Here is a 22722-nt window from a genome sequence, read left to right on the forward strand (position 1 = left end):
TGATTATTACTGACATCTCAGGAGTTCAGGTTTGTTTGTCGACTCGGCTTTATGCAGGTTGAGTACACGTGAAACTTTGTTCCGTGCGACAGGAAGGCATATCTGCAGTCTGATGACAACCATTTAGTCAACTTCTATGTGTAGTTTCGTGGCAACTCGTCCTCCCCATAATTGTGCTCCATGGGCTTTTGTGGTGCTGTTTTCTGCTGACATCAGTCTGATTAGCTGCATCTGTATGTTAACCTTATAGGTGGTAGCTCAAACTCGATGTATTTCTGTGATATTTAAATTCGCTTTTAACACAAAGAGCGTATTATTTTGGGCTTCATACCTCGAAATTAATAGAAATAATCCATTCATTTTGGACTATAATTGCACCACACCAATCACGTCCATGCTGACAGCCCTCCTTAAATGACATAAAATGAAAGAAAGATGAAGTGATGTTTATACTGTGAGTACATTACTGGTTCTATTCTTTCTTGCCTTCACTCAGTTTGCTGACTGTACAAAGTTATAACTGAACCCTTCTACAATATAAGCAACAACACGAGTCCACTCTGGTTAACTTTACTCTTTGCCCTTAATTACAAATTCAACAACAAAAAGATTGCATAAAACAGGTTGACAGCCTGGTGCGAATACTTTGTTTAACTACAATATTTCAAAAAAATTCCATGCTGAAATGTATTTAGAACGTTACACATTTTTTTCTCTTTTACTTGAAATTATTTATGTGAAATAAACTTATTTTACTTGATTGTTAATTATTGAATACTGCATAATTATTCTACACCACAGTATGTCAGAGGGGGAAATTGTACTAAAAAAATACACTGAATTCTACAGACATCTAAATAGCTTACAAAAAATGATCACCACCATGATTAGTTGAATGCATAATTTGTAAACTAACTTGTGGTCAAGTATCTCATTCATCTTTATCAGCAAAGATAACTATCTGAATTTCACCCCTACCTCTGAAGATAGTAGCTTACGTAACACTTTAAAATCATACATACTTCATTGATTTGTTCTGAAGAGGAGGACGTACTCCAACAATGGGATTCTCAGAGGAACGCTGAACACGAAATCCACTGAACATGTTCCGAAACACATGAAACAGCACCAGCTCTCACAGTTTGAAGTCAAGAGAGAACAAATGCATTTCGCTGGGATGTTAACAGAAAAACAAAAACAAGTGAAATGTGAGTACTTTGCTCTCCTACACATGAAAATTCAAAAGGAGCTCACTTTCAAATGTTTCGGTCAAACATAATTGATTTATGTCAGCCTTCATGCTGCAAGTTTCAGAGGGATCGAGTATCCAAGCAAAGGAAAGAAAAGAACATCAAAAAGGAGAAAAAAAATCGGATTTTTTTTTTTAATTAAAGGTTGACTTTGTCTATCATGAGTGAATTTAAAGAATATAACATGATATAGAGTACAACGTATGACATACAAAACATGTAGTATATATAAATAAAAAGCAAAAATAAGCCATAATGTTCAACTTTTGTGTGTTTTTAAACTAATGCACAAACAGAAAAGTCGGATCTTTCCTCCTTTCCTCTTTACCATCGGAATTTTAAGACGTATCTTTTACATTTTATCTGATGTTTATAAGGTTTCTTGAAGCTGCACAAGTATCACACATTCAATCTTTGAATCTCCTCTAAGGTGAAGAGTTTATTTATTTATCAGCACAGTTTCAGACGCTTTAGAGATACATAGCTCAAAGGTGGCTGGGGTTTCCCTCACAGAAGCTTACATTAGAGCCTGTTCACTTTGTATCAAGCTGGTTCGGGCGTCTGATAAAGATGCCTCTTTTAAGAGGTTTTCGAACCCTGTGGTAGTATATATTTTACCTGGCCTTGGTTCGCCTTGGAAGGATGGAGTATTAAATTAGAAGTTTTATGAATGTGTATGTGTCTTTCAGTCAGTTATAAGTTAGAGATAATTATTATTTGCATGCAGTTAGTTATGTGTGGCAATATGGCTATGTTTTGAGAACTTACTGCCCGTCCAGATGCATACATGGAATGCCAGAGCCTGAGACCAGGAGAACACCTCCACTCCCTTTCATGCGTATTCATGAAAAGCCAAGGCAGGAAGAGCAGCAGCAAAGACCCCAAGAAACCATAACAGAGCAGGCATCAGTGCAGAGGAAGCAGGCAGGCTAAAGAAGTTTAAATTAGGGCTGTCGAAATTGACGCGATAATAACGAATTAGTTCAAATTCTCTTTAACATCACTAATTTATTTGACTTGTGATTAATGCGTGCACGTTCTGTGTATGACCCTCGGCCCGCCCCGTAGTTTGGGAAATCAGGAATCAATACAGCAGTAGCATAATATTGTGGATGACAAGAAGAAATGAATAAAGAGGGTGTTTTGAATGGCAAGTTCAGCTTTAAAGCACTGCCAGATGGTTCTCTGGACAAGACCAAAGTTATCTGCATTTACTGTCGATGTGAATTCAGTTACCACCCGAGTATGTCGAGTCTCAATTACCACTTGCTGGCCAAGCATACAGGGGCAGCAGAGAGCCCCCCTCCCCCTCGCCAGAGGCAGACCACGCTGGAAAGTTTGCAACGGTGATGCATGGACAATGCGTCTGATGTTGTGATGCATGAGCTCAATCACCTTGTGTTGAGCTGCTTAAAAAAACCTGATGTTTAGTTAGTTGGATATTACATAGTGGTCGCGTAACGCCGTAATTTGCTTAATCTCTTCCGAACTGTTGATCTTCAACAGCGTAAACTAGACACTTAATTAATTATACTTAACGGCTGTGGGGAAGAAAGAGCAGGGGACAACTTCTGCTGTGCGTTGTGATGCCTTTAATGACTCTTCCTCAACATAGGACAACAGCACATCGAACACATGTGACACCTTCACTTCAACTCAAAACCATATCACCCTGAGCAACCTTAAAGAGGCAGTGCAATATATGAAATAGAAGTATTTCGAACTTCATTAAAGAACTCAATGATACAAATACTTAGACCAAAATAAATCTCGTCTTACAGTAGTATTACTAAGTAATGTTACATTCAGGTCAAAATGCCCTTTCAGCATATTTTTGAGCATGCAGTACCTTTGATGTTGTGTGGCGATTGTTCTGGACAGTATTTGTCATTGTTTTGGATTGCTGCAATATTAATAAACATGCATTTGCATAAAGCAAGCATATTTGTTCACTCCCGTGTTAATAAGAGTATTAAAAACTTGAAAAGGATCCCTTCAAGGTACTTTTAGAACAGATAAAAAAATGTGTGATCAATTTGAGATTAATCGCAAGTTAACTATGGAAATCATACGATTAATTGGGATTAAATATTTGAATTGATTGACAGCCATAGTTTAAACAGAACAACAATTTCAACATTTGCTAATTTGATGTGTAGAAGGTAATCAGCTGAGCCATTAGCTGATATGGGCTGGCGTTAAGTTCAGCTGGTGTACTGGGGCAGAGCTTGACTTCGTCGTATGTCTGAACCAAAACTCAATTCTCAATTGTATGAGAAGTTCAAATTAAAATGGTCACAACAACATTTTAACTAAACATCTCAGTAAATATAGTTAGTTGTTGGAAAAATTGTCCAAAGGTATGAAGGGTTCTGCTCTTTAAACAAGCCTTGATGGTCATATTTTCTTGTAGAAAATAACAGTAAGCTGAAAAGGGTTTAGCTCCTAACACAATATATAAAATGCTCTTTATTGTATTGCTCAGTACTGTAATTACCTTTTCTCTTCTTTGTTGTTTTCTTCTCCCTCTTTGCTGTCCGACTGGTAGCTTGACGTTTGATTGCTGTGAATTGCTTTCATAGGCGCTGACAGTTTGACAGCCTCTGTGGTTGGCTGACTGGTCTACACCTTCACCAGTACAAAAAAGAGGCAGCATAAAAGAGACAATAGTAGGATAGAAATAGATTTGACAGGTCTGGTTGGCTCTGCATATCACAACGTTTTGACTTTAACACCCTGTAATAAAAATATAAATTAGAAGCTTTATGTAATGACAACAAGCTAAGTTTAGATCCTCAGCAGCTTTAAGTAAACAAGGCCTTGAGCCCACAGCTGCATCCCATCATGCCCATCAAAGCTGTTTTGCAGTGTCTCCTATCTTTAACACTAACATTCAAAGGTGCCGTTGATTCCCCTTTCATGCAGTTATTTAACAGGATGAGTACGACTGTGCTCAATAAGGAGGGGGTTTCCTAAACAACTTCAAGTGGAAAGGTTCACTAATGAATATTCAGATAAACACATGAAAGGGATTTCGGAGGATGAGCTGGCAATGCAGCTGTGTTTGTTTATGACACTGGTTGCTGAATATGTATTCTCTATCATTAGAAAATATTTGCGATTATGCAGTGCAGCTTGGATTTAAATACTGGGACATTTTCATGGTCTTAAAGGAAGGCTTTAACAAGTTTTTGCATATCTGGGAAAGTGGAAAGACTCTGGCTAACTATTGTGTTTGTATTAGTGGTAATGCGCAAATACACAAGTCTTTATTTTGTGGGTTATTCAGGTAACCGCTTTGATTTATGTTGTCAATATGTGTCATTAGCTTTTCTTGATAATTATGAATGGAACAGACTCTATAAATGTCTCTTTCATGCTTTTATGTGAAACAAGAGTCGAGCATCATGTCAAGTGCTTGTAATTTTTTCTTCTGTGTGTTGAGTTTTTCTTTCAAAGCACCAGACCCCAGCACATATTCCCCTCAAGAACGATTGATTTTTACTCTTTTCTCTCCACTCTATGTGAATTCAAACACTCAGCACTTGCTAGCTTTTCTGTTGACTTAAAGTCAAACTAAACCATAGTAAGACTAAACCAAAGTTTCCCAGCTGTGGTCAAAGTAATACTTGGGGCTTTATGCTAACAATGAAGTCTAATGCCAACCTGTTGAAAATTTTTGCAGGTTAATGTCCAAAACAATAAGAGTCTATGTCCACTCAATGTTATTTGTGCTGAGAGTGCCCACAACTCCAGTTTTAGAGCACTTCTCACTGACTCTAACTGTTAGGTTACAAAAGTTGTCCAGTGGCATTTCCACTCCTCTTTGTCACGATTAAAGATGGGGTTGGTAGTCATGGAACACTATCCTGAATTTGAATGTAGCATTTCCTTGGGACCCCCTGTTAAGGGAGGATGGACATTGACGAGTAAAACAGTGTTCCAAAAGTTGAACCGTTCTTAACTGAGCATGCTGAGGTTACTGTTTCAGTAGTGGTGGACAGTAACAAAGTAACTTTACTTGAGTACTGTACTTAAGTGAATTTTTTGAGTATCTGTACTTTACTTGAGTATTATTTTTTAGGGAAACTTATCACTTTTACTCCACTACATTTAGGAGACAATTATTTTACTTTTTACTACATTTCTATCATTGCTGTAGTTACTCACTACTTTTGCTTTAAAGTTGCCTCATGAATTTCCTTCTCTTTTCAGAAATCTGATCCCTAAGACAGTAAAATGTGTTTGTGTAGTTCTGTTTGTCTCAGTGGTTTAGCCGTACCTGTATATCGCGGGTCTCCACGGTTGAATGTGGAGCAAACACAGCAAATTTCTCTCAGATCAGGCAGTTCATTCAGAGGTGGTACTGATGGCTATAATTCTCCATCTGAGCACCCATGTCCATATCTTCAGCCCGTGTTAGAGGTTTTTGAAATGAAGAATGATACGTAGCATTTGAAATGTTCTCCCCATTTCCCACTCTGCCCAAACATACAAACATTCACTGTCCAACCTGAGAAAGCGTGTTGAGCTACGTAACATTTGTTTCATTCCAGATGAACATTTCAAACTAAGTTGTCTGTTATTGGAGTAACTTAGTTTTTTTTTTTTATTCCACGGTATAGTTTTTAGAGATTTCAAGTAATGGTTTCTAGATAAACAAGATGTAACAGAATGCACTCCTATGTATTCTTAACTGAACGTATGTATTTTGAAAATACATTGTTTTAAGATTTTTTAAGAAGTACTTAGAATACTTAAGTATTTTTAAAAGCAAGTACTTCAGTACTTTAACTCCAGTAATAATCTAACAGAGCAACTTTCACTTGTATTGGAGTAATATTCGACCTGGAATATCTATACTTTGACTTAATGAAGTAATGAAGCTGTGTACTTTGTCCACTACTGTGTTTCAGTAAACAGCTGATGGCAAGGGCGATATTGTGCTAGGTACCTGTCTCTTTTAATGTGGTGTATCGCCCTGGAAGCGCCTACAACCTCGATTTCAGAGTGCTTCGACCGATGCCTACTGTTGCAAGATTACGAAAACTGGCCAAAGTTATGCAGGTATTAAGCACAGACTGCAGCCTATAGAAAGAAGTTGATATATCCAGTCTTCCAAATATGGTCACAGGGGGGTTGTCCATGAACCAGTGGGGGCAGACACAATGGCTACGTCCAATCTTAAATACTGTCTGTGGTATTTAGTCCTATAAATCAAGGCTTTATGACCTTAGTGATGTGGTATTACAGTTTGGGATCAAGTTCTTAAGTAGAGGGGAAGATGTAAATATCTTTTCCAAATTACAGGAAAATTATATTTAGTTTTGGTCAAAGAGTTTTGTCAAATTTCTAAAATATCAACCTCATGGCTGCATTAGAGGAAAGGGTCGATAGCCTCCAGTCATAAAGATTAATCTTCTCTCCAGCATGCAGCAGGTATTACGTTCAATAATGACATTTTATACACTTGTTTTAGAGAAACAGACAAACTATCAGATCAACATGCCAACTACCAAATCCCAGTGTGTGTGTAGCTTATAAGCTTTCATTGACAAGGTTTGTGACCTCTGGTGTAAATCTTTCACATAAGGGAGTTAAGATTTTACTCATCACTGCACTTTATTTTCTGCTTCAATGTTTGTTTCTAGCTCTATCTATATTCTGTTTTGAATGTGGTGGTCATTCTCACAGCCCAGATCTTCCATTATGTATCCAGGATATAAAAGAAACATGAAAAACATCCTGTGCTCCAGAGGCTCCCTACATCTCATTGAGAGTGGCAAGCTTCCATGAACTGTAACAGCTTGAATCACGACTTCGTTATATACATTCATGCTTTCTATTATTAACTGGGCTTTAATTTCATGTCAGAACACTGTACTCTGTAAAGTACTGTATGTCCTGAGCCACTGCACTTTATCCAGGCAGAGCATTCACTGAATCACATGTTAAAATAGGGAGGGCTCTGCTCTGACAAACGCTCCTCAGTATTGTCACTTCTGCTGACAAAGATCAAAATTCTCACATTTTCTACTACGTTATGCAGCCCCATGCAGTTGTCCATCACATCATCAAAATGTAACCCTGCTGCTGCTGCACTATTTCTACCAGTGCTAAGACATCAAGCAGATCAGGCGTGTCAGGTTCTGAACTGTTTCTGTCACGAAAACCTAAACTTGCAATATATCTTTGCCATATATACTATAGGTTGTCAGGTTGCATAGGCACATATAAGTGATAAAGATACAAATTAAAACATGTGCATTTGTCTCCATTTATTTTGAAAGTTTCACGCTTTCTTTTGAAGTCACTTCATCACAGAGCCGGAAAACGTCTTCCCGTAGAATTAATCATGCTCTTTGCTGAGGTGGCACAAACGCTCAACTCAGGCCTGGAAACTAAATGAAAAATGAAAGCTCTCCTTCAGAAGATTTGGGCCAAAGTGTGCACATTTTAGATGCCATGTACAGTATGTGATGAGCAGAGAGCAGTAGACCACTATTAATTTCCTGTCTGTAAAATAATCACACTCAGCCTTTCATCCCTTTGTGAGGATTAAAAAAGCTTAGCAAAGCTACATTCAGGGTTAAATCAATGTACAGTTTAATGCTGATCCAGCACATAGATGTTTCTCTGATTGCTTATAATCCATGTGTTATTATAGACGCTCTTATATTGTCCTTAAAGTTATCATTTAATGCTTGCAAGTGGCCAGTTTGTCAGTTGGTCAGTTTGTCCACCACTTAAGAGTTATCCTATTGACTTATATTCCTGCAACAATTTGAGGATGAAGTAAGGGGACTGCAGTCAAATTTTAAAGCATTGGGTGCCCAACTAATTGTTGTTTTTCTCTGCTTTAGCTGTAAGTTGTGTTCAGTGCTTATGGCAAATGTTGCCTTGCTAATAAACAAAACCAAGATAGTGAACATGGTATACATTTGCCTGCTTGACTTTAACAAGTTAACATTTATCTTTGTTTAATTCAAGCATTGGAACATAGCCCTTCTTGCAAATTAAGGGGGGTCCCTAAGCAACCAAGCCACATTAAGCATACCGTTTTTACAAATGCACTGGTAACAGAAGAGAGTGGCTGTGCTATGTCAGGCCATGCTGAGTTTTGCAGCTATTTCAGATTAAGTAATCACTATTTGATTAGTATCACCTGGGGACCTCTGGTAATTGTGAATTAACCTCTGATGTCAGTGTTTGATGTGGCACATTTGCACTGGGTAAGCTTTGACTGTGGAAAAGTTAATGAAAAGTCATCGGAGTGGCAAAGTTTGGAAAATGAGACGAGTATGAACAGAGTCATGAATGTTGTTTTAAAATCAGTGATACACAGGTGTACTACCTAGATTTGTAAGTGTACCAGTAACATTAGTTCTATCAGAAACACAACATTAGTTGTGACTTTTGTAAAACAACCTAGCTGTCATACCTTACCCTGCCAACCCAGATAATGACCTCCCGGTTTGTTGCTGTCTTTGACCAGTGCTAAATCAGGCTTCAGGGATTTTCCTTCTGTGTGAAGTTCAGTCGACTGCTTAAATAGAAATGAATATATATTTTTGCTTCTGTATTAATCATACCACATTCACGATCATATTTTGACATATTTTGACTTATTATAAATCAAGAAACACATAATTAATCAGGTAATTATATAAAATTAGACCTCTTGACTATTACCTCATGTTTACAGCACTGGTTTAAAATATCATCTTATCTCCGACCTAACAGCTTCCACTGGACATTAACTTCATGCATTCAGCATTCATCTCATTGTATAAATGTCTGGCCTTGTGCTGTACATGAAGTCATATCTGCACCAAGCCAAACAAGCTTGTCTTGACAGCTATGTCGAGCTGCAGGGAAGCAGACTGAACCAATCACAGTAATAACAAGACAGACAGTGAGGATGTTAGGGGGAGGGAGGCAGAGAGATAGATACAAACAGCTCTCACTGATGAGGGTGAGCCTGTGGGCCACTGGCTGCCTGTTTCAAGAATGTCAAACAGGCAGCAGAAGCCTGAGTCACAGAGGTGAAAATAATGTTGGCGTTGGAGAAGTCGAGTCACCAGACTTCCAGGACCCGAGAGCCAGCCGCTGCTCAAAATCAGTGCAGACCTGGCTGAAAACTACCCACACTGCAGAGTCACAGGCTTCATTTCCTCCTCCAGGATGTGTTTACTTAGTTGAAATGTACCTCCAGGAAGCGTGACTTCTTTTTCCTCAATACTTGCCGTTCTTGCTGCTGATGAGTGAAGAGTATTTGGCTGCGAACAAGAGACCTTGATGTCTTCACACCAGAAACCACAGGAGGAACCATCTGCCCAATGTCATGTTGACAGGCAGAGATGCATTTACGTACGTGTTCCCTCATTTCTCTGGCCGGCAGCGTGGGAAGGTTGTAAAAGTGAACTTTCAGCTAAGCAGTTAGCAGCAAATCATATACCTCTGTGTTTACTGCATGTCCTGGCTATCAGTGCTCCACCACTGGCAGCACAGCTGGATCCAGTCAGCCATCCAACAGCAGGCACGGTGTGGCTGTGGGCGGTGTGAGTGTTGTCACTCCTCAAAATCCAAACCTTGAGATTTATTCTGCAACTTTTCTCAGCTATAATAACAGAGGGACCCTCTGCAGTCGATGGCAAGAGTGCCTCATCAATCAGTCTCAGCTTGTATCGATCCCCCTTTTGCTCTGTAGCAAAAATAGTAAGTGGATAGAGAGGCCACAAGGTGCGAGACTGAATTTGTTGACTTTGCTATTGAGACTTGAGTGCAGTGTCAAGGTCCTGCTGCTAGCCCCCACAGGGCCAGATCAATGACAGGCTAAATCAGTATCTGTCCCCTGACACCGGGCCACAAAATAGAAGAATTAAGACCTCTGAGATGTGGCCTTTTGGAAAAGAAACAAGAATTTACATGTTTCATTTTGCATTTTCTGATGCCTGTGCTTTGGAACTCCCTAAATGGAGTTGTATGCAGTACTTGTCAACTGTAAGTGAGACCACAGGGAATGACAGTCAGCTCAGCCGCTTTGTTGCGAAACCGGCCGGAGAACCTGAACAGAAGCGAGGCTATCAGCTGCTGCTGACGCGATCAGCTCTACTACGTTACTTAGTTTGAAGAAACTCCAATTTAAACCCTGATGACAGTTTAAGTGTATACTTTATTCAGAAATTTTCAGTGCTTTACTCACTAGAAAGCTATGTTTCAGCAGTGTTTTTGATACAAGCTACACCTCTGTAAACCAATACACATGTCCAATGTGGTTTAAAATTATATTTTTTCTTTTGGAATCTTTCATAGTTGTTCATAAAACTCCTTCAATTGTTAACAAGAACGGGCTTCCACAGCATTAGCTGCATTGTCTGGGTTTCTAGCAGCATTAGTGGGGCTAATGTCATCTCCAATACTGCTACCTAACAAGATGTGCTATTGAGCAGCCTTTCAAATTACTTTGTATGTGCATATAGGCATAGTCCTGGATGTTCATCACTGCAGCCATGACTTGATGCTGTCATTAAGTCAGTAGGCATCTAGACATATCCAAAGAAGCTTTTCTTTCCCTCACATAGCAAATATTAGTGGTGTCAGAAGAAACAGTTGGAGAATTAGTTGGAAGAAGATGGTCTTTTAAGATATGCTCCTCCTGAAATTTTAAAAGTGTGAATAAAGTGAGAGATGGTTTAACATAAAGGGATTCTGTCCTGTGAGATGACTTGATACTGACAGCCTTTATTACCAATTAAAGCTACAGTTGCATTTTTCAACAAAGCAGCACATCTCATCATCTGACCAATTCTGGATGAACCATTAATCCAACTTCAGCTGCTGTAAAACACAGTGCTCAAAAACTTTCAGTGCCTTTTAGAATGTGAGTGGTTGTTCAATTTCTCCGGATGGAACTACACTCATGTTCTTGTTTGGGTTGTAAATTGACTTGCTCACTAAAAATATAAGCTTGTTAGGAACAACACTTCAGCCAATTGTAAAGAGATGAGATGTGTGACTTGCATTTTGGAAACCAGAACAGGATCAATTAATTGGAAAAAGGCAATATGGGGAACAAATCACCAGTACGTCGCTGCTAGGTGTTGATAGATAGTAGAAATAACAACAAGAAAACAAAAGGCAAAGTGACCCTCCTGGTCTGTCATACAAAGCTACAATTTGACTTCACGGATCTACTTGACCAACAAAGATGGGATAAAAGTGTTTCTCTGATCATCACACGTCTACTTCCTTCTGCTCAGTCCTACAATCTAATGTGTCTCATTTTTTAGAGGCAAGAATTCTTGTGGTCATGCTGTACTACACCTGTCGGTGCTTACTCAAGATGATAGTGAAGTGTCAGAAATATCGGTGTCTGTCCACTGTCAGGCATTGTGCGTTCTGGTCTATAGGAGTGATTCCAGAAAGCTTTTGTTTGCACAGGCATTCTGGCGTGGGATGCCACCTTTACTCCATGAAACACTGTGAGTCAGGTGGCTTTCAGTTTAAAGCATGATTTCATTTCTTTTTGTGTACTCATGTTCAATTGTTCCAGACTGAGTTGAGGTGTTTCAGCATTACATTGAGCTCTGTTTACAGTGACAAATCTGTCCTTCAAATGCTCTGACAACCACTATTAATAACTGCTGTGCACCGTGTCTGTTGTGTTCCTATGACAACCACAGATCTGACTTGAAAACTTAACAGGGATAACATTAACAAAAACCTCACCTGAAAGAAATCAGCACCTCTGGTCTCATGCATGTCAACCTGCTTTAGATAACTTCAAAACAAGCTAAGTGTAGCAGCGCTTGGCATCAATGAAATCATCAGAGTTCTGACAGGTGCACATTTCTTTGACATCTGTCCCAGCTCCACGAATTTAAAGGGTAAAAGGTAAAAACAGCCAAAACAAGCTTTTTACATTTAATATCAAAAGCACAGTAGTTTAGTGTGTAATACTTACATCAACACATACTTAGGTTTACATAAAAATAATGTTGCACGCACACAATAATGATAATTACACTGCTAATTTATTAGGTTTTATTGTATGGCATTGATACTGTAACTTTTCTTGGTCCCAGATTATAACAAAGCATAAACAACACAGTTATTTCAGGGATGAACAATATAAACTGGGATGATCATCAAGATAAAGGAAATATTTTATTTTATTTTTTTATTCCACAAATACAGTTTTAACCAGAAAATAAATTATTTTGTGTGTAAACAATAATGACTTCAGTGTGAATTGGCAAGTATAGAAATGTAATATTGATTTATCTTTGCTCACTAAATCTGAGCCTTTCTTTCCCTCAGCTGATATGCTTGACACTTTATAATACAATCAGTAATCTTCCTGGCATCATCCATCAAGAGCATGTTATTAACGGTTACTGCATTAGCTCATATCTATAACATACGTCCCTAATTCATTACAATGTTGACGATGAGTGTCTCTTACCTTGCTGAATTTACCAAAGGTGCAGAACTTCTCAGACCTAGATAAACCCATACATTTGCATTGTTATGCATATTCTTCAAAGCTGAAACCTAAACAAAAGACACGTGGACAGGTCACAAAAACATCATGTTGTGTGTAAACAATAAAACTAGCATGACAATTAAGCTACGTTATATCATGCTACACTCAAAATAATCAAATCTTAATTTTATTAGTTTAATCTCTGGTCCAAATATCTCATTGCACTTAATAGAGGCAACAGATATAACATTTCATTTTATGATATTACAACCAAAATAATAATAATACCTGAACTGCTTTTAATGAGTAAACATAGCTTTCAGCTCAGCAAAAAAAGATTTACCTATTATAAGGATTCTTCAAATCAGAAAACAGAGACAAATATACTTGGTTTGATTTGAGTTTTTTGCAGTGAGTCCCTTTGTTGAAATCTACATAGTCAGTGTAAATAGGATGTGTGGAGATGCTTTTGTTTTCTATACATGTTTCAGGGTCCACAGCTTTGAGCCCAGTAACATGAATAACACATTACAATTATTACAACTGGTGGTTACCTCCTCTATGCAAAGGTAAGCTAGCTGACCATCAGCTTGGAGGTCATTCATCACCTTTTACTGCATAGTGGCTTGTGATCTCTGATAGACGACGTTGCTCGATATATCCTGTTTGGCAAATATTTAGGTTTGTTGCTTAATAAATGAAATAATGACTCATAAAGGCGGAGGGAGACTGACTCACAGAGTTTCTTTTTCTGACCAGCACAGACACTGGCACTGGCTTAGTGACTATCGCCTGAAATGTGATGTGAAAGGAGGAATCGCAGTGATTGCTTAGCAGAAGGCAGACAGTGACCTGCAGATGAAACCGACACAAAATTTGTCCAACATTCAGTCCCATACTTCTGAAATGAGATGAGCTTGATGATCCGTTTCCAAGAAGGGAATTGTTGTAGGCCAGAAAGATAACTAATTGGGTCACAGCATGTCAGAACACTACGGACTCAAGAAACTCAGTATAATCACTGCAATCCTTTCTAAGTACTGTTATTTACTTTTGTGTCACCATGTCGAGCTAAAGACTGAATTTATTCTCTGAGTTGTGGGACTTTTGCCAGACTTCATCATGTAGCTCTTAGCAACAGTTTCAGTCCACTTTCATCAGTCCCAGCGCCCAGTCCATCAACGCTCAGTGGAAATAAATGGAAGTCTGATTACTGCCGAGGTTTCAGATGTGATAATAATATGGCTGTCACCAAACAACAGCTGTTAATAATAAAATATGAAATGGTACAAATAAACGTCATCAGGTTGCCCTGCACTTACCCTCATGTCCCTGAGGATCTGTCTGATCAGTCAGACTCTGGTCGGTCTGATAATAGTCCAAATAAAGTTGACACTGAGCCAGCTGGAAGGACTGCACGGCCACTCGGTCGCAGCCAGTTTTTTCTGTGCAGTGGGCTTTGACAGTAATTACCCAGTGACTGTGTGAGTGTGTATGTGCTTGTTTGTACAGTAAAGTGTGTGGAGAGTGGGGCTGGCAGCCCAGATAAAGCCTGAGGCGAGGCCCCTCTGAGACGTGTGGGTGGAGGGTCGTGCCACTGCAGAGTGGACCTTTTGAATAAAAGCCACTTCTATGAGGAGTCCAGGTGAGCGCACAATTACATTTTTATAAAGAAGGAACTTAAAATGCAAATGCATTCTTCATATTCCAGTGATATATATAACTTTTACCTCATTTTAATGCAGACAGGCTAAGTGTAGAGCTGCTTTTAAAATATTCTTTATCCTTTAAATGGCAGCCTGCATGAGGGAAAATGGCACACTGGACAATGAAATCAATACATCCCTGTTGGTGGCCAAACAACAAAATGACAGGAAGTTTCCCTCACTGAATCTGTGACAAGTAAATCTCCACTGTCTGAATACTTGCCTCATTTCTGTGCCAAAAATTCAAACAAATGCTAAGATCTGTATAAACGCACTCTTAATTCCTCTTTTCCCACCCTTCTGCACTCTGCCCCTGAGCTTTTACCCATAAACTGCCATCTTACGCTCACTCATTGCTTAAAGGTGGAGAGTAAATGCTTGTCCACTTATGTACTCGTATGCAAACTGTGATAAATTCTTATCCAGTTGGTCTCCACAGAAGTAAATCTGCTGTGTCTAATTGTGTGAATGTATGCAAATGGAGTTCAACTGAAGTTCAGACAGCCTCACAGGGGCGAACAGAGAATACACAGAGGACTCACAGCTGGTTCTCTCACATATGCTTGACTCAACTGCACAGGGTGAGATGCATGTGCTCACAAAGTGTTTATAGAGTGTCAACATAGGTGCACCATAGGACAGGATGTTTGATAACACTGTCCCTTTTTTAAACGCCTTCAGTGCAGATTCTCCGTACAGCTAAGAAGTTGACGACAGAAAACTAACTGCGAATCAAGACAGAAAACTTGCAACACAAGCACAGCTGGCATCCAACACCTTATGAAATTATCAAACACGCAGCAGTGAATGTGTAGTAAAACTCAAGTATCATCTCCGTTGAGTTCAGATGCCTGATTTATATTTAGGATACTCTAGCACGCTTCCTACATGTGTCCTCTTTTCTCTTGTGGCCAGATAGAGCAACTTATCTTCACAATGCTATAAATCATTCTTCTCCCTTCATCCTGACTCTCGCTGCTCACTCCTCCACTCGGTTCTCCTTGAGGATAGCGAGGAGGTTCGGGAGGGTGAGAAGGAGTATACAAATCAAACACTCACACGCCTCCAAGACATTTGTTCGTTCAGGGTCTCTGGGGTGGGACTACACGCCTTCCAGGAGGCTTTTTAATGCTCTCACAGCTACTGCAATTTACAGCTTTATCCAGAGGATCCTCCGTATCGCCTGTATCTGTTTACTCATGCACGTTTGATAATTAATGTGCAGCCTGAGCTGTATGAGTACAGTCACTTATGGAGTGTGTTTTAGCTTCACCTTTGGGGAATACCCAGATGTTGACTGCACATATTCCAATGCCTCTGCTGATTTGTTGCATAAACAGAGTGAAGCTGGGTCCCGCAGTGATATGGATAAAATCTGACCTCTCTTTTTGAAAATTTACACATTTCCTTCTGAAGAGGATGCAACTAAGATAGAGTGTCAAACTGTGCTTTTACAATGGATAGTTGACAGTGGGGAAAAAGCCTCAGGTATAAAATGTTGCGCACTGTCATACTGCACAAATCACTGAAAATGTCACGGTGATTCTTCTGACCCGTGGGGCTCTGCAGTGTTCCCTTTGCAGCCCAGGGGACTATCTGTGTCCAGTTTGTGGCTTCAGTATGACTCAACACTTGTCAGTCATCCTGATGAGCTAACCTCCCTGCAGCATTCAGCCTAAGGCTGAGGTGACCACTGCCTGCATTGCCAAACTAGGATTGGAAATAAAAGTAGCACAAAAACAAATCAGCATCACTGATTAGGATTGCCCTCTTTGGGTTGGATTGAGTTTGTATCCAAGTGAAGAACTGCTAGGAGTCAAAAATCTCAGTCAGGCTTTACAGATGAGGATGAGCTGGTTTGAGAGATTGACAGGCGCACTGGTGGGAAGTTGATAGTCTTCACACTGAGCCTGCAGATTAAGATGCCTGCGAGTTATTTTCCTGTAGAGAAATCTCTGATATGAAACTAGAAGGTGACTTTGGAACAAATTATGAGCACACTGTAGATGTAATACACATGGCCTTCATGATCCTTGAGGACAGAGCTAGAATCAAAGTTGGACCTTGGCCCGTGTTTCTTTATCAGTGGACAATGGCTCAGTTGATGGAAATAACACTTAATGATGTTGTTCCTTGCATATTTTTTTTTTGTCCCTCTACTTTCATGGTGAAATCCACAACTATCACTGTGCTGGTATCACTCTTGTCCAGCACAGCAACACCCTTGCCCATCTCCTGTCCACTTACTGCTGGTTCAACTTGCAGCAATCACAAAGGACATTAGAGATGACAGTGATACTTTAACGGATGTGTTTTCTTTACAATGTGCTCCATATTTACCTGTTTTTATGCTTATTGTAACACAAACTGTCCACTTGGTTAGGACAGACAACAAGCTGCTACAGAAAAGAAGCAATCTCTCTTTTCTCTGAGTGGGATTAATCTTATGACACAGCACAGAGGCTCCAGTTCATGCAAACAGGACTGAAAAAAGGCTGAACCTGGTTCAAACTCTGTGAAAACAGTTTGACATAAACACAAAGATGAAGCTCAGATCAAACAAAGACATGCAGATACACATTACTGTTAGGTAACTTATGAGTTTTATAAGCCTTCGTACATCCACTGAGGTTGGGTAGAGACTCTTGTCTTGGTTAAATATTGAAAAAGAGCAACAGAGACACAAGACTGGATGGCTTTACTTTATTTAATACCTTATGCAAACCACAACCCTACGTTTTACCAACATTAACCAGGATATAGGAACAAGGGTACTCAAACAGAAATACCTTTGACATGCATAATCTAGTGAGTCGATAGAGAAATAATTTGAACTGTTTAATTACATTTTAGTTTAATTTCTGATGCTGGGAAATGTATTATTCTGTAGAGGTGTAAATTAAAGTATAAACATAAACTCTAATATATTCAGTTTAAGATGGGGGACTTTTGTGCACAAAAACACAGCCTTTACAAAACCTGTAAGAAAGCCTTTAGGTAGAGGTTGCCTGAACATGACTGGACACTGGTATCATATTAACTGTTATTAATAACCATCTTGGCTGTGTCTATGAAAGCTTCATTGTGCCTGCTCAGTGTCACACACAATCACAGGCTGGCCATCTGGATATTTGGCAAATGCCAGAAGGGCCGCTGGACTATTGGACACCTAGGTCATCATGTCTTTAATTATAAATAAAAAAATACTGAAATAAAATAAAATAAATTATTAATAATAACAAAAATGATAATAATATAATAATAATAATAATAATAATAATAATATAATAATAATAATAATAATAATTATTATTATTATTATTATTATTATTATTATTATTATTATTATTATGGTGATTTGTTTGAGTTTTCAAAAAAAATCATCCCAAAAAATGTCTGTGTGCACTCCAACGTGTTTGAGTGTTTTGTCTGATCTTACTCTTTAGTCATTTGTTTATGTTTATCCTTTCTCTTTGTGACTCACCCTTCCTTCTCATGCTCGACAATTGCGCTGCAGCCACAGAGAGGGATAAGAGAGGTCAGGAAACTGAAATCTAACAAGTTGCTCCACCCCATCAGACTAAAAGAAAGGGAATTTTGGTGCCAAACCATCCAAGATGTGGAGCTACAAATGAATATGAATAGAAACGAGATCTTAGCTGGCTAAGTGTAAAGGGTGGAAAACAGGCCTCCATAGATGTAGATCCTAGTACCCCTGTCAGTAACATTAGCGCAGATGTCAGCTAGTTAATACAGGTATTAGGACAAGTTTAGAGAAGTTTATATCATGTATCTTTGTGCAGTTCTCTCTAATACTCCAGTGAAGTTATAATTTTAAACACTTTGGGAGTGATGTGTTCTTCTGGAGCTGCTGTATGTAGCGTGTCTAAATAGTTAGCCTTTAGCAGGGTATAACATTTTCAGCATTCAGCACTCTGCTGCCCTCAGATAGTGTTTAATTGTTACCAGTGTTTGTTTGCAAATGCTTTTTCTGTGCTGAGAATGTCTGATTGGATTTAGATCCAGCTAACACTGAGGTATGTTATTTGAAAAATAAGCTGAACTATGAAAATGTCACAATCATTTTTTCATTCCAGTTGGCCAGTTGTGCCCTTTCTCTTCCTATGCTTAGTATTTTGTCAAGGAATATAACTTCACCAGATGAAATTTTAAAAAGCCCTCAAAGCCCCATGGTAACAAGAAGCAGGTACGTAGACAATAAGCTCTGCCTGTGTAACAGTGGCATACACTTTTGCATCCATCAGTAAAAAGCAGACTATTAGGAATCAAACTTTCAAATTCCCACTTTTGGAAAATAAATTAAGTGAAAAGTTTTAATTTATGTGAAAAATCTCTCTTTAATTGAGTTACTTGTCTGAATACAAATCAACTGAGTCCTTAAAACATACAGAGATCCAGTGCATTAATATTTGTATTCCCTGAAATGAATCCTAATCCAGGTCTAGATTGAGTGCCCAGCTTTTGACATTCCCCGTCCACAGCACCTGGTACCTGTGTTACTGAGATGAAGCATCGGGCAGTGATTAGAGGATGGAAATGGTGACAGAAATCTATTCCTCCAGTCACTTATGCTACCGTGCCTGGGCACCTCAATCATGTTTTCTTGTTAGGCATTGGGCCTCCACCGGAATATTCATGTGGAAGTCGAACATAATCGTGCTTGGGAAATGAAAAGGACAATTGGGAGAGGGATTTGCATATCTCGCTGCTCAGATTTTAACCCTTATCAAGTCGGGATTCAACCACCCAAAATCGGTTAATTTGTGCCCCAAAAACTGTTGTACCTGATGCTGTGTCAAAACCACTAAACATGCTGTTCTTCTGTTTTTTCTGGCCCCATCTTTTGATATGCTGTTCTTCTGTTTTTTCTGGCCCCATCTTTTGACAAAGGCTTGCAGTGGCTGTGATTAGAGCTGCTCTCCTGGTTGGGCAGCAATGATTATAAGTCGCTTTGCATAAGAGCCTCACAAAATGGCTGGGATGTAAATTTGAATTAGCGTCAGCACTGAGGATGCAGGCAAGACGCTAAAGCTCCTGTGAGAGCTTCTCTCCAGAACCTGAACTGACATCCTAATATCTCAACCCTTTTCCTTCATATTTGCTTTTGTACCTGTTCAGTATTTATTGGAAAAAGCAGGAATTAGCCTATAAAGTAAGCAGTTTTACAAAAACACATTCAGTTTTGTAGTCATATGGAAAAAAGAGGTAAAACTTTCCTGTTCAGTGCATACTGCCTCTCTATAGAACAGAAAACTTCACATGCTCAGTGCTGTGTTCAGAATTAAACGTGTCCTAATGTCAAGTGTATGAAGTGATTCGAACACTCACATCATCAGCCCACCAAAAGTGCTTAAATCCCACACTTCTTATAAACACAGTGTCAACAATACAAATGACAGCTTTTGTAAGCTTTATATAGTTGAAGAGGTTCATAACACACACACTTCTGCAGTATCAGTTTCGTAATGAGCACAATTTAACTATTCGTGTTTTTACTTCTATCCTATATTTCTATGATTCATTTCATCTATCTGCAGAGTTTCAGGTTGTGGATTCAATCAAGCCATTTGAGATATTCGGCATCAGCAACACAAAAAAACCCACCAGGAAATGGGTTGTGCAAATTGTCATGAATTTTTTTATCAAATCCCTGCTCGCCACAGAGTGAACTCTTAGTAAACATATTTAAACTAGTGTTTGACAACTTAAATGTAGATGAGGTTACATAAGGGCTCTATTCATGTGAGATTTGATTTTAAAATTTAACATCAGCAGCAGAAACAAGCCTTCACTGGCATGCATTTTAAGAGCAACTTGCAGGTTAAACTTTTTCAACATCAATACTAAATCTTGTCTGAAAAAGTGAATGATTGATTTCTTATGTTTTACAAGGCAAAAGGGCACAAGCTCAGGGGAATAACCAGACTGTATCTTAATTTGAACAACACGCCTCCATCTCCTTTCATTATGAGATGTGAAGCCAAAATTCCACCACGATGGGTGCTGACACATTGTTCTGGTGGAGGTGTCAATCAATCCTCCTTTTAACATCAAATAACACATTTTAACTTGAAGATGAACATTTTAGCATAAATCAATAGAGGAACTAGCTGTTATGATACAAAGCATGTTTGAGAATAACATTTTTGACAATTACTATCATTTTAAATTTTTGACCAATCTTCCATCTGTTAAGATGGAAAAGGCGTTCTTAATGACCTATACTGCAGCCAGTCACCAGGGGGAGCTCTAAAAGTTTTAGCGACACGCATAACATCAGTTGTTGTGTGCATTGTCTTACATACAGTCTATGGAAAAACTTTTAAAGCAAAGCTGTTAAAATGTCTCTTTTTTTTGTTTTACATATTGCTGTATAGCATCATTAGAGCAGTATCAATAATAAAAGGATGAAACCACGGGTGACAAGTGGTTATTGGACACACATTTGAAGACACATGATCTCTCTCTTTCTCTCAAACATCACTGTGGCACCATTAAATCTAGTGCAGGTTTAGCTGTATTGAAGGAAACACAACTAATATCTATATAACAGCCCATTAGTAAGAGTGATGGGTCAGTACTCCCACTCATGTTTCAATTAAGCCTTTGATATGTGATAACAAACTTTACAGTGTTGTGATGTGTACACAGCATTAGATATCTCTAGCTAAAGCCATTCACTCACCACGACATGCACCAATCACCTCTGACCTCGAGCTGAAGTTCTCTAAAGCCGTTATTTCTCCTGTCTGGTTCCTGCTCTCTTTGACGCCTGGCAGGATCTTATTTGTAATCCTGTGGTCTGTTTTTATGCATGCAAAGAACATTTTTTTCTCATTGACAAGACTGGCATTTATACAATATTCGTATTTGTTACTGGTGAACACAAGTTTAATCTGCAGGACTCCGTCTGGGTACATCACATTTGGTTGTTTGGGGATATGGAAGTAAACTCACAAAAATGAGCAGTCCCTGTAATGTGTCAGTTTACATATTCCATTGAAAACAGACTTTGTAAGTAATCCTACTCATTTATTCAATGTTGTCTGATTTCACTGCTCACCTGTGAATCTCTGTCCACTCTGATCACTATGGTGGCCCCTCAGAGCAAAACACAACAACATTTCAGAAAACACGACAACATCACAGAAAACACAACAACATTTCAGAGAACACGACAACATCACAGAAAACACAGCAACATTTCAGAGAACACGACAACATCACAGAAAACACAACAACATTTCAGAGAACACGACCACATTTCACATAATGCATGTTAGTGAACTAATGTTAGCCTGACAGACGCAAAGATAATTTACCAGGAGACAAGTTTGGGGAAGCAGCGGGTCTAGAACTAGGTTTGCACTCAGTAGAAGCTGACGAACATATAGGGAACAGGTGATGAGCAAAGCAGACCTTTGAGGAGCAAAGTATCCACTGAATGAACACACAAGCTGAGTGTGATGATACATTTTGAATTTCTGAGCCACAGGGATCCACAGGTGAGCGAACAGCAGTTTCCCTGCTACACTCTGTAGAGTCGTCGCAGGGAAATGCAAAATAGCCACACAAAGAGACTAATAGAAACCAGGAACTCTGAGGCAGAAGTTGTGTTCAGAGGGCTGGAGTGATTTCCAGTTTAGGCTGGTAGGATTGGCAACAAGGAATCAGGACAAGAAAGAGTGCTGGACAGTTTTGCATGAGAAGGGACAGAACACTCTAGCAACAAGTGAATGAAAAGCAAAGGCTTAAATACTGGCTTGATCTCAGATGAAAAGCAGCTGTGTGCACAGGTGAGCTGAGAGGACTGATGGGGTGGGAGTGGCCTGCCGGTGGTGGGAACTTCTGTCATAATCATTATGAACAATATGAACTCCATAGCTGTAATGACATGCAGAACGATGATGGAGAAGAGCTAATTCAGTAGAATTATACAGGCACCATGATGATGATGTCTGGATCCAAATGAAAACCTACGGAAGATGTGTTCAGTATTGGCAAGTCAGCCTTATGCATGTTACTTGACATACAGTCTCTGCCTCTTATGGACTCTTAGTATCACTCATGGCCTCCAGTTTTACTTGCAAACAATAACCACATTGCAGCCTAATTAATTGAACACAGGCTTATTGCTGAGCCCTCTTCTTTGATCAAGCACTCCAGGACATGAGGTCTATAAAGTTACACAAAGCTCAGGTGATTTCTTCAGACATTTTAACATGATTTCATCCCATGATTCACACCATTTGCTTCC

General features: G+C 39.1%; 2 long non-coding RNA genes across 2 annotated transcripts; one reads left to right on the plus strand and one right to left on the minus strand.

Annotated features, from left to right (window-relative positions):
* The first annotated feature begins 11989 nt into the window (after positions 1-11989).
* On the plus strand, positions 11990-14660 carry LOC117819362. Its single transcript, XR_004632540.1, has 3 exons — positions 11990-12146; positions 14251-14383; positions 14537-14660. It is a non-coding gene; the product is annotated as an uncharacterized LOC117819362 (long non-coding RNA).
* Positions 14661-18882: 4222 nt separating this feature from the next.
* Positions 18883-21658, minus strand: LOC117819363. The gene is made up of 3 exons (XR_004632541.1): positions 21529-21658; positions 21177-21267; positions 18883-18964 (listed from the first exon to the last, which is right to left on the minus strand). It is a non-coding gene; the product is annotated as an uncharacterized LOC117819363 (long non-coding RNA).
* Positions 21659-22722: the final 1064 nt, after the last annotated feature.

Source organism: Notolabrus celidotus, chromosome 9 (genome assembly GCF_009762535.1).
Source record: "Notolabrus celidotus isolate fNotCel1 chromosome 9, fNotCel1.pri, whole genome shotgun sequence".
Lineage (NCBI taxonomy): Eukaryota > Metazoa > Chordata > Actinopteri > Labriformes > Labridae > Notolabrus > Notolabrus celidotus.